The sequence below is a fragment of the Schistocerca nitens genome, chromosome 5, assembly GCF_023898315.1.
Source record: "Schistocerca nitens isolate TAMUIC-IGC-003100 chromosome 5, iqSchNite1.1, whole genome shotgun sequence".
NCBI lineage: Eukaryota > Metazoa > Arthropoda > Insecta > Orthoptera > Acrididae > Schistocerca > Schistocerca nitens.
This window is the reverse complement of record NC_064618.1, coordinates 197,869,774-197,883,677: the sequence shown is the minus strand read 5'-3', so window position 1 is coordinate 197,883,677 and position 13,904 is coordinate 197,869,774.

Here is a 13,904-nt window from a genome sequence, read left to right as displayed (position 1 = left end):
ACACCTAAAAAATGCTTTTTTTAATTAAAATGATACAGGAGAAAGATATTTTAGATGAAGAAAACTAGAAAAAACATATTTGATATCTGGGAAGAGGAAAATATAGGACTAGTTAAATTAGAAGCTATTGGTTCTACTGAAGACGATAGCAAGTAATTACATCAACCGAAGGAGAGTAAGAAAGAGCTGAAGAGTCTGGATGCATAGAAAGAGCAAGAAAATGAATGGTTTCATAATATCTTAGAAGATGAAGAAGAAAATCGGAATAGGTCCGCAGCTAAAGTGAAGAATAGGAGTTATAAAGGAAAAAAATAGAGGAGATAAAAATTGGGATAGCAATGAGTGGCATTCTTTTCTTGTATGTGAAGAAGAGTCAGACAGTGATACTGATGAAGAGAGTAATAATGATCAAAAAACAGCTGAAAGGCAAATAGAGAAAAATGTGACTATTTTCGCAGAACGAAAATGTAGCAATGCAGCGTCCTTTTCCTGAGTTAGAGTGTAATTCATACCAGCAACTCAGCAACCGATAATCAAATGCTTGAGGTAACTAAATCGTGATATCATGGTTATTTTGAATCACCGTTTGTCAGGTTGCCATTGAAATATCATCTGTGAAATTATTAACTGGACCAGGAAAAAGTCTAAGATAATTTTGAACAGCATGGCTTAGTCTCATATAAAAAGCTACACTTCTAATAATCCACGACCGAAGTGGTGTATACGTGCCACTCGCTACGGAATCAGTGCAGTAAGACGAGTTGACTTGAAGAAGTGATGGAATGTCGCAAACAAGCTATGATGATTGGACATGCCAATACCCACACAGTTTATTAAGTTGGCCTCTTCGGTAGTGTATCAACATCTGCTATCCAACATGCCTACGGTCACTGGTGTAACACATTTATGTAGCACGGGGCAATTGGTAGTAAAAAGTCGTAAGTGACATGGACCAGAGACGTCTTTTTCTGTAAATGACTGTTTCAAGCCCAACAGAAATTATTGCCGTTGATGATTGAAGGTCCATCTCCTCTAATTCCCGAGCGTTCATAGCGAAGGGGAGACATACAGTGGATCTTTGGGGTCGGTCATTGCTCAGCAAACTGCACTTCAGCGAGCCGAACAACAGGGACACTAAGCAGTTGTAGATTGGAGACATGTAATGTTGACCGACGTATCGTGATTTTGTTGATTTTGACTTCTTCCAAATGATCCAAGGTGTCAAGCGTACCGACCTCCCAATTAGGTGCTTGCACCCCCCCCCCCCCCCTCTTCAGCACACAAGGTGTAGCTCAGGACAGAGGTCCTTCGGTGATGTTTTTGCATTGTTTTGCATACCCTGACATGAATCTGCTCATTCAAGTACCTGTGGAAATGGGTCAAGGCATTTATTTCAGCATTCTTAGTGACCAAATATTGCCCTTTTTGTACATCTTCATGATATCGTTTATATGATGACAACAGGTGACTTCACAAGTCTGCTCATATACATCCTAAGAAAAAAAAGAGACGCACAACGAATGTATTATCCGAATAGGACGGAAATTGGTAGATGTGATGTACATGCGCAGACAAACAAATGATTACTGCACAAACTGAGCAAGTCAATAACGCATTAGTCCATTTCTGGCTGTTATGCAAGCAGTTATTCGGCTTGGCTTTGGGTGACAGATTTGTCGGATGTCCTCTCAAGGGAAATCATGGCAGATTCTGTCCGACAGACGAGTTAGATCGCCAAAATCCTGAGTTGGTTGGAGGGCCTTGTGTGTAGTGCTTCAAACGTCTTCAATTGGGAAGAGATCCGGCATCCTTGCTCGCAAAGGCAGGGTTTGACAAGCACGAAGACAAGCAGTGGAAGCTCTCGCCGTGTGCGTTCGGGCATTATATTGCTGAAACATAAGCCCACGATGGCTCACCATTAGGCCAACAGAACGGGGCGTAGAATATCTTCGACATAGTGTTGCGCTGCAAGGGTGTCGCATATGGCAATCAAAAGGGTCCTCCTACGAAATGAAATGGAGCCCCAGACCATCAATCCTAGTTTTCGGGCCGTATTTCAACACTACTCTTGCGATATCAAGACAAGTAACCAAACCTGTTGGTGATAGTTCGTCTGAAGTTGGAGAGGTTGTTGGTGGAGACACGCACGTTCGTCGTATCTCGCCGTAGATACCTGAAATACACTGACCTTCGTCTTTGAGATGATGATGTCCCCTACGCAGAGCAGAAGCGCTCGCCTTGGATTCGCTGGACTCAGGATCTAGAGGAATGGCTGTAACAGTGTAGAATGATGTGACGTCTGAAAGGAGTTAGTGGTCGAATAATAATGCGCAATGTTTTTGAAGGGATGCAATTTTTGATTCAGATAATTTTCTTTGTAGTGGTTTACAAAACATGTTTACACAATCACTTACCATCCATCTACGCTGTATGCAGATTACAATGACTTCATACTCGCATATCGCACAGAAACAATGCCAGTTACATTCAGCAAACTCTAAACAGCGCCACATTTTAACAGGTAACGCATACTGTACCGCTATCAGCGGGATCTCTACCTGACACACGACTGTAGGAAAGTGATACCTTTGTTTTGGACCAATCAGAGCCCTCCGTTTTGTTGTCTGTATGTATGTTGCTTTCTTGAGTCGACCAATGGCCATCTTTTTATGTAGCTGATGTAATGCCACATCACCAGGGACACAATGCAGGACTCTCTCTGTCCCACAGATTGTTTAAGCTCTCTCTCTCTCTCTCTCTCTCTCTTACAATCCAGTGGCAACATATTGCGAAACATTGCGTAAACTTAGGTATCACAATTTGAGTACCTCATGTTAACATAATCATTACAGTATGACGGGTGACAGTAAAGTTGGTATCCCAAAGCTGTCCAAAGCGTCTCCAGACACTTCTTCGGAATCCTCCTGACTAGAGTAGAACTGTCTGCAGTGATGAGTCCTACTTCGGACTGAGCCCCGACGGAAAGAGAAGACATGTCTGGAGACAACCTGGACAGCAGTAGGATAACAGACAAATGCCTGATATCAATCAATTACTTGCGGTGCCATTTCATAGCAGGATCCCTTTGGTTGTCATCTGCGGCACCCTTCCAGCGCAGCGGTATTTCGACGGTATTCTACGCCCAGTTTTGTTTGCCTTTATGGAAATCTATTCCCGCTCATGGCGAGAGTCTCTGCTCCTTGTCTTCATGCTTGCCAAATCTAGTCTTGGCCAGAAAAGTTGTCGTATCCCTCCCCAATTGAGAAAGTTTGTAGCTCTATGGGCAGGGCACACCAACCAGTGGAGGATTTTGACGATCTAAGGCGACAACTGGATAATATTGGCACGATGGATCAGGGAGGACACCCAATCAATGACAAGGCGACTATTTGTTTGAAAAGGGCCAGAGTTGGACCAGCACGTTATTGACTTGCTCTGTTTGTGAAGCTCGTTCCCTTCAATAAATCATCCAGTTTTTATGATATTGTAAGCATTTGTTTGCCTGTACGTGTAAATCACATCTACCAATTAAAATCCCATTCGGATAATCCTTTCGTGATGCACCTTCCTTTTGTCTTGGAATGCACATTTCTTTTTCACAAACAGGTGGGTTCCTTATCTCACTTCGACTGACACCCAAATCATCCTATCTTGCGCCCACACAAAAATTTTTGGGACTGTCTGGAAGAACTGGTGAAACGTAACTTCAGAAGATGTATTTATGATTTAGTGGCTTCGGTAGATTAGGGCGTACCTTACCGAACTGACGGCATTTTTAGGGCTAGATGCATTTGCGTAAGGACTCCTAGGGGTTATTATTTTTATACGTTGTGTTAATAACAGATTAGAAAAAGCATTGTAAATATATTGATCCTAATGCGAACTTTTGGAATAGCTCACCGCGATCATCGTTTACAAACGAAAACCACACGAAAACTGAGCAGTGGTTCGAGCATCTTAGAGACTAACAAATATTCACCAAAACTATTTTCGTATTCATTTGCGAGCCGGTTTTAAAAGTACGCGGTTTATATTACTTGGATAGTCATTCATAAACGTTCAGTTTATGCTTCGCTCACATGGAGTACCTCTGATATAAATATTCAGAAATTTTAATATGTATACGATACAAAATGTGGAAGTGGAATATCGATGATGCTAAATAAGTAATAAATTCAACTTTATGATTCATATTTTTGGGGTGATATACGAGCTCTTGTGCAGTTAGTTATGCAGTGTTAACGGGAGCTGTTGTTTACGCTAACTTATCTATGGTACAAACAGTTAAACAAGACGACCGCCTTGACGATACCGGAGACGAGTACAGTAAATTCATCAGATTTCACTCCCTCTATTTTCAGCCCCGTCGTCAACAAGATAGGCGTAACACTGCACTCGTCGCTAGGTGCTTACAAAATACGTCTCCAAACAGCTTCAGTTACAATACATTTATACATAAAAACAAAGGTATGTAAATTATATGTGTCAAATTTTTCTTTAGGTATCTGTTGGTCAAAACTGAGTACGAGTTTTCTTTGATATTAACACTACCTGGAGAAGTTAGGTATTACAATGAATAGAACATACTGAAAGCGTTCAGCGTTTGGTCTGGCGACGAGCTTCTGATTATAAGCAGATGTCTCTGCTTGTAGTATAATTCAGTTAATAAATGCAGTATAATGATAGGCTACATCAGTGATACATGATAGTTACTATGTCATTAGTTATGTTACGGACTGACAGATATTCGTAACTTATGTGTAATTCATAACGTTAACATTTGAATAGTCATCATTTGGATATGTTGCTCTTGAATTTGCCGTGATTGTAGTTTAAAAAATGGTTCAAATGGCTCTGAGCACTATGGGACTTAACTTCTGAGGTCATCAGTCCCCTAGAACTTAGAACTACTTAAAGCTAACTAACCTAAGGACATCACACACATCCATGCCGGAGGCAGGATTCGAACCTGCGACCGTAACGGTCGCGCGGTTCCAGACTGTAGCGCCTAGAACCGCTCGGCCACCCCGGCCGACTTGTAGTTAAAATTATCGGATATAAGGTCAAACAGTTATGCAAAACACTGTTTCTTCATGTGACCCAAAAATATTTCAGCAACTCTGCCCCATCATCAGTGGGTTTTATTTATTCAGAATCTGTGAAATCTCAACAATCTTAAGTGATGAATAATGTATGAAAATAAGGTTAAATACCGTTTGTTTTTGTCATTGCCTTAATTTTACATTTTAGTTTTATACGTGACTATTTGTACATTACCGTGTACTAAAGGCCTGTCATCTGCAACCAGACAATATTAATGTGAGTTCTGGTGATGCGTTAGCACTTCACTGCGTGTTTCAACGTAATTTTGTTATACATTTTCGCTATTACGTTTTGCTTTGTTAGATCCTTTGCATTTTGTGTTCTCATGAGTTATGAAAAACCGTACATAAATACTACACATATTTTTCAGAATTTTGATTATAATGGAAACTCTTCACTTAGCCAAAACACAGTGTAAATTTTGTTATTGTGTACCCCATCTCATTCCGCGTTTTCTTGTTCTCAGGTTGGTTTTGCGCCGAATTTGAATTTCGTCTGGTTTCTGTCTCTCTCTCCTTCTGTGTGCATGTGTGTGTGTGTGTGTGTGTGTGTGTGTGTGTGTGTGTGTGTGTGTGTGAGTGTGTGTGTGCTTCTTATCTGCATATGTTGTCTTTTCTGCAAAGTTTCTTTAATGAGTTAAATAGTGTGCCTCTGCAGAGGCCCCCATTTACTTCTGCTGTTGCCTTTAGCATGCACACACTCATACACACAATACCACATACACTCACACACACACACACACACACACACACACACACAAACACACACATACGACAAGGGCTTAAGAAAATTTAAATCCGGAGCCATTTCTGAAGTCTATAGATGTTAACATTGTGACGTCATCAAATTCCTGTAGTATCTCATCGTCACCTTAGTAACACCTTGTTACAATATACTGTGAATTTTAGCCTGTATCTCCTCTGGTCAGGTCGATAGTATCCTTTATGGTTTAACAAACAATGCCTTGTTTTTCGAAATTATTCTAATACAGCTTCTAATTTCTCCGTCTCATCTACTGTATGTATGTCACATATTCCTTCACTAATTACTTCACACACGTTTCTCTTCTATGACATGCTCTTACATCAATTTAATTCACGAATATTGTGATTTACGCATACTTCTCTCCCTCTCCCTAAAATCGCTATTCAGACACACAACTTGAACAATCTCCATCTAAACAATCATGAAAGATGAACCCCAATCGTATGATCATTCACACAGAAGGACACTGATATTTTCTTCAGGTCAATACCATGCAGAAACTGATTTAGAAAGTTTATCCCTAGAGTCGCTTCTACAGTAAGCTTTAGCGTTGTGAGAAAATCTGCAGTCAGTATACTTGATGGGCTCGAAAAATCAGTCTGCCCATAACTCTTAACGATTTTCTCTTGTACTACCCCAGTAATCTTCACCCTTTGTAACAGAAATACAACAGGTAGCATTGAAGCAGTCATATATCGACGACATAATGACGTGTATGTTGTAGCACTTAAGGCTATTGGGAGCCATCAAGGGCACTCCAGCTCACGAAATCAGAGACACAATGCAGAGGGCAGGAAAAATGGTAGATGTCCCAGGGTGGGGGTGGGGTGGGGGGGTGGGGGGGGGGAATTCAAGGAATTAACTGGTAACTCCACCTACCGCTTAGACGCTGTTATAAGGCGTCACAGTAGAAGATGCCACGAAAAGACATGTCTTAGCAGAGGCAGCAAGCTTGATATTTGCTCCTCAGAACTGCAACGTCAGTGGGTTTACACGGGTTAGTGATACTATAGCATCCCAGACCGACAGAAAGACAAAGGTCAGAGCCAAGTGACGTAAAACACTGTCGTTGCTGGCCATAACAGGAGTGGCAGCAACGTTTCGCCTTCAGCTGAACTCTGTTGATACCGAACTTGGAGTTTGTTAATGTAATATCCAATAGCATCCCTACCTACCTAGTAGGAGTAGAGGGGAATCTAAATATGTTTGCCGCGGGAGGCCTGGAGGCGTAGAGGGACTTAAGAGTTGGCAAAAGCTTAAGTGTCGGTGTACTGTCGGGTCGAGTGTAGGAAGGTAAAAATGGTCATCCGCCACGATTCTTTAAAAATTCATGTCTTTGTATTCAGGGGGATTTCTCAGTCAGAGCACTGAGGTGATGGCTCCGTGTGACTCGTGGCTAGTCTCAGTAAGCTCCGACATGACTGTTTTCCTCACTTGGAGCGCTGCTCTCAAGTTTGCACTTAATATCCTGCTAGTGTTCGTTACTTGGGTTAGTACCCGCCATCATGGCTTCGCACACTGACTTCTGTTGTGCAACCAGTTACCTCCTTTTTCTAATGCTTACAATTAACCTTCAGTCTATTAATGAATCTGATCGAAAATAAATAGCGGGAATCAGATCACTGAATTTCATGGGTCCACGTCATCAGCTTATCTTCATTTGGCATTTGTCTTTCTGTATTAGATCCTCATTGCTCCGAAATTGCAGACTGACCGCAAACGCCCTGTCTTCCCTATATCCTGTGTGAGGATATGACATAGGTAACATTTCTTAGGCCAGGTGTGGGGTATTCCATTAACGATTTTTGAGATAGATGAAAGCTTCGCTCGTACTCAGCCCGATGTCATGACTGGACTAATGACTTTGGGACTCATATGAGAAGCAGCACTTGCACTCCAGTGAGAACAGCTTGAGCGCGATGAACAGAAGAAATACGCGAAGGTCCGGTCGACGCCTGTCGAGGATATTCCTGTCTACACGTCTTCACGACAACGTGGCAGTCGAGGGAACGGCTGATCAATTATGAGACGGAGCTGCAGGTGCGATCCAGGAGGACCACCAGGGTAACATGCAGCGAAAACGCGACCCAGTTCTACACGACACTCGGCCCCTTCGCAAGTTTCAGCTGCAGCAGCCGCCAGCGAGTAGATGGTAGGCTACAACAGGTAACTGCCTGGCATAGCAGAGCTGAGGGCAACGCGAAACCACGGGCGTCATCCAGTCATGTTCTGCTTGGCTCAGGTCAACTCAGGTCACCTCAGCAGAGCGCTCTGCTTTCAACAGCGACGCTGTCTCGTCTCGCCTCTGCATGATGCGTCAGCAGATAAGTTAGTCATTGCCTCATCTAACAATGCAGTTGCCGATGGCGGAGCAGCAGTATCTAACGTTAGTATCACTGATGGCCTTAAACTCATTCCCCAGGCTTTCAATGGTACAAAATCTTCTTTAAATGCATTTATTAATAATGTGGCTATAGCTTTTGAATTACAGTGTGAAGCTGACTATGCCATATTGTTAAAATTCGTAAAAAACCTGTATTCAGAGTCTTGCATGAAGTAAACTGGCCGGCCAGGGTGGCCGTGCGGTTCTAGGCGCTACAGTGTGGAACCGCGCGACCGCTCCGGTCGCCGGTTCGAATCCGGCCTCGGGCATGGATGTGTGTGATGTCCTTAGGTTAGTTAGGTTTAATTAGTTCTAAGTTCTAGGCGACTGATGACTTCAGAAGTTAAGTCGCATAGTGCTCAGAGCCATTTGAACCACTTGAAGTAAACTGCCCTTGTGTGAATTATCTTTCACCATGGAATAAGTAAGAAATATTTTAGTAGAAAATTATGCTTGTAAGCGTACTTTGGATTACTATGCTTGTAACATGTTCTCTAGTAGGCAGTCAAAGGGAGAATCGACTGCAGATTGGGCCAGTAAAGTAGATCACTTCAGTTTGGTGAATCTGTCCATGGTACATGGCCATCGTCAGAACTGGCGGGATCTTTATCATTAGTAAGAAAGAGCAGTATTCATTCAGGGCATCCATGCTGAGCACATACAGATAATTGCGCGCAACGGGCGAAAACATCACCCACAGTGAGGCTGTTGAGGTAGCTTTAATGGATGAGACGGAAATCTTGTCCCCCAAGGATACAGGATTTGGTGATAAAAGCCGTCACAGCAAGACGGGGACGGTAACACTTCAGCATTTTCCATGTGGACGTGAAGAGCACATGTCTAAGGATTACAGAAGTACTTTTAAGCGTGCAACTTGTGGCAAATCAAGACATTTAGCCAGAGACTGCCGACTTGAGAAAATAATTCGGAAAGTGGAATCGCCTCAGGTGTGTCGAGAGTCAGAGGTTCCAAAGACCGTTAGGAGCGAAAGTTGCAATTTAGTGTGATATAGAGGTTCTTGTAAGAAAGCAAAGCCAGTTGTTTGTGTCCCATGTCATAGGAGAGGGTACCTGTCTCTAGCGTATACTGAGAGTGGAGACTATCCTGTGGGAAAAAAGCAGGGAAACAAGAAAAGCATAAGATTACAGTCGCCTTACACTGAATTGGGAATGGTATTCAAAGACGACTGTGAAAGTAAAAATGAATTTGTGAAACTGAATTGCCCACAGAGTACAGAATGCCCAATAAAATTGCTTCTAGATAACGGAGAACACATTAGCTTGTTCAGTATGAAGTACCTGCGAAGCCAGGTTGGGTACATGCCTGAAGGAAGTATAAAGCTTAAATATATCGCAAGTCCGACCATACATACATATGGGACAGTAGTTTTAGATCTTGGAATAGATAGTGAATTAAGAGTGAAACGTAAGTTTATCTGGTGGAAGGATAATCGGATATTACCTGCACCTGTTTAATTGGCAGAGACTTGTTTACAAATCACGGTGTAGTAACTGATTACGCACGGGTACTCTGTGGATCGGGGATAGGCCCGTTAAACAGACACAAACAGATTTTGAAACTGCGAGGTGTCAATGCGGTGGAGATAAAGGCTCCTTGAGGTGTTCAGAGGGGCCAATAAACAAAAGTACGAAGAAATTGCGAAGTGAACAAGGTACCTGTAGACAGACGTGTTACCAACGGGAAACTAATGCTGCAGAGTAGGCCAGGTGGCTAAAATAAAGTTGAGTCCTCGTGAGGTGAGAATTTTGAGGATAAAGGTTGCAGATACTATCCTAAGAGAAGCCATTATGAAGCAAAAAGACTTGCAGGAAGGCGTGTACCTACCGGAGGCGCTGGTGAGCGTGTATTCAGGGGGAATTCTCAGTCATATCGCTGGGGCGTTGACTCCGTGTCACTCGAGGCCAGCCTCGGTAAGCTCCGAAATGTCTGTTTTCCTCACTTTGAATGTTGCTCTCAAGTATGTACTTAATGTGCTGCTATTGTTCGCTTATTCTATTAGCACCCGCCCCCTGGATTCACACGCTGGCTTTTGTTGTGCACTGGTTTCTTTCTTTGCTTTTTCTAACGATTAGAATTAGCTTTCAGTGTATTAGTTAGTCTGATCGCAAATAAATAGCGTTAATCAGACTCTTGAATTCCATGAGTCTCCTGCAACAATCATCCTGTCGAGTCCCATAATCTGCATCTCTCGTAGGTCCCCTGTGACAGTGTTTGGCGCATGTCCAAGTCACATACCAGCCTTCTCTGATGGTTTCTCTTTCTGCCTTGTTCCAAACCAATCGGGAATCGCAGACTGACCACAGACCCGCTGTCTTGGCTCTATGCTGTGGCAGGACACGACAAAACTTGCCATTCTGTCTGCAATACATTGTACAATTTTAGCTTCATTATTAGTGGCTCTGAGCACTATGGGACTCAACATCTTAGGTCATAAGTCCCCTAGAACTTAGAACTACTTAAACCTAACTAACCTAAGGACATCACACACACCCATGCCCGAGGCAGGATTCGAACCTGCGACCGTAGCAGTCCTGCGGTTCCGGACTGCAGCGCCAGAACCGCTAGACCACCGCGGCCGGCTTCATTATTAGTATTTATAATAGGGGACCTATTATTTCGCTAATTTCCCCAAAATTTATATGCATCACCTGCCTTTCCTTTGTACTCATTTCTGTAATATCGTGAGAATTAGCTGCCTCACTCAATAGTAACAGACTACTGTTTGCGTTCTCCCTCAAGTTCCATACATTGCTGCGTAGGTCTCGACCACATATATCCACCAGATGTGGGAATGTCGTGAGAGATGTACAGTAGAACGTCGACCATCATAACCTTGCCGTAGATGCCATGCCATACATTGCTGCGTAGGTCTCGACCACATATTTCCACCAGATGTGGGAATGTCGTGAGAGGTGTACAATACAACGTCGACAATCGTAATCTTGCCGTAGATGCCATGTGTTTTGCCCACAGTTGTGTGCTCTCCTTCACTTGCGCTAGTTACACATTCAACAGTGTCCTCATCTCTCTCATAATCAAAAAAATGCAGCAGCCGATTACTCCTGTCATTGCCTTATCCACATTTTGGAGCACCTGCCCCCTCTTGTCCTTCATGTGTGCGATCCTCGACACTTCTGCCTTATCTTAGCTTCTGAAGTAAAGACTGGAACGATTTAATACCCTGCATGTGCCACCCCACAATAATTATCTCCCTTTGTAGCTAGATTATGAGCTGTACTAGGGATCTTCATCTCAGTTTCAGAGGATAATATGGGGAATCGAGGCATTTGCTCCTCTTGACCACTTAGGTATAAAACAGAATCACAGAAGTCAGAGTCATTATAGTCAGTCGTCATTAGTATGCTTAGCCTGACATTGTATGCTTTGTGGCGAGAACTCAGCTAGGAATGCATCTCTGAACTTCTAAAATCTCTCACAGTCATGCATGATTAGCATTATCCGCGGTGCTGGCTTATCACACAGATGAATGTAGGCAATCTGCATCTAAACATGTGGCCCCCAAGATAGTAATATCGTGGGTTCGACTTGCCGTATTCTTGCTCAAGGATGTTGTTCATTTGATGCCTCAGGATTAATGGTTGAATTTTGTACACATACAAAGCGACGCATATCCTCATTGTCGCCCACTTCTCCCAAATCTCACCTAACTACAGGTCATGCACGAGCACGTCATATAGGACATACACTATCCTCCAGATCCCACAATTCGTCATCCTCTGTCCTTTGCCTCTCATTACAATCGTTATGCCGTCTGGGCCTGGGGTCGAAGGGGTATGGAAACATGCCTCAGTCTGCGGTAACGCACTTTTATTATCAACAGCTCACTGCTTGCACCAATTTATTTGGATCTGGTTCTATTTGGACCTCAGGAGAGACTGTACTTCCTCGCTGTTATCCTGCAGTGGGCTACGTCTGGTCTCAGTCATCATGATTACACGATGGTAAGTGTCCAACAATGGTAGTAAGATCTTCAACCTGTTAACCTTATGAATTTCGTCCTCTTGGTCTGACACCCATATGCATATAGATTTCATGACCTTCCTTTGCTCCGTACATGCTTCCCCAACAGTTTCGCAAATTACATATCGATGCTCTATGGGAGCACGAGCTGAGGTCATTTTCCATGGCTTTGACTCTGGCCTCTAATTGTTATATCATCTTGACTTATGCACACTTGCTTCACTGTGTTCGCTAACACGGTCTTTCTTTGACTGACTTCATTCATGTAGGTTCTAACTTTTCCAATTTCTTGTCGAAGCTACTCTGCAGTAGACCAACTTTCAGCAATAAACACATCCATTGTCCATCCCTGTTCCTCAAAACATTTATCATTCCTCTATAGTTCATGGGGTTCCCCCTTACATTCTACGTTCAGTTTTTCGACATGTTTCGGATGTTCCATTTTTTACTTCCGGAATACTTCCTGAAGAATGCTTAGATCAAACGATAGGGAGATCAGCTTCTCTACGACACTTGTTCCCATGGCCAGCATTGTCTTTTGCACAATGTGCTGGCCGATTCTATTGTCACATCCTCTTGTCTGGAGTCTGGAGATGACATCGTCTCTTGCATCTGTGGACTAATTTCCTCATTCCTTACACTATTCGCATACTGTTTTTCAATGTTTTGCTGCTTTTGTACGTGTCAGACATAGTGGACTCACTATCCTGCATCGCGAAATCATCTACCTCATACCTTGTTTCTCTCACTGACAGTGGTTTCTTTGACTTCGGCCGAGTGGCTACGCTCATTCCTACCAGTTTACTATGCAGTTAACTAAAGAGATTTCATTAACACCGAAAAACCACACCCTATGTTTCCTAATACCTAAAACTCTTAACAGTCGACACACGCACATACGCACACACACACACACACACACACACACACACACACACACACACATACACAAATGTTATACACTTAAACAAATAGAAATAAATCTTAAAATATACAAAAGTTCTAACAATACACTTTGCCAGGCAACAACTTAATGCAGTTACGCAACACAATTTAAGGAAATATGTAGAAATGCGTCACTCTTGGACTTAGGAAAACAACGCCCTCACATCTAACTGTTTTATGGAACTTAGAAAGGTACAGACAATCCTGAAAATGAAAACTGACCTTCTGCCCTTGGAATTTATTTCGACTTCCTATCCCCATTTCACGCGCATCACGATCAACACCCTATACGTCAATCGGACGAATTACTAATCACACAATATTATCAGCTCAACAAAGTAACTGCTAACAGAGCCACTTATAACGCACAATGGATAACTACAACAGAAACTTTCTGGCTACTCGACGAGCACACAGGAGACAGGGAAAAATAACTTCATGGGCAGTGCAGTATTCCCTGTCTATCATTAGTTGAACACGCATAAGGTACCTTCCTTTTCATACCGTGTGCTCAAAGCTCATATTCAGTTTATATTGTGTGGGGTTATCGGAATAACTGTATGGTGAAGCGATTATGAGAAGCTAGATTATGATTAGTCATCTGGGAAACTACTGATAACGTAACGAACTCATTAACATGAAAGTGGAATTATTTGCAGAATTCAGTTCCACGGAAGAATTTATAAAATTAATGTAACCTATACTT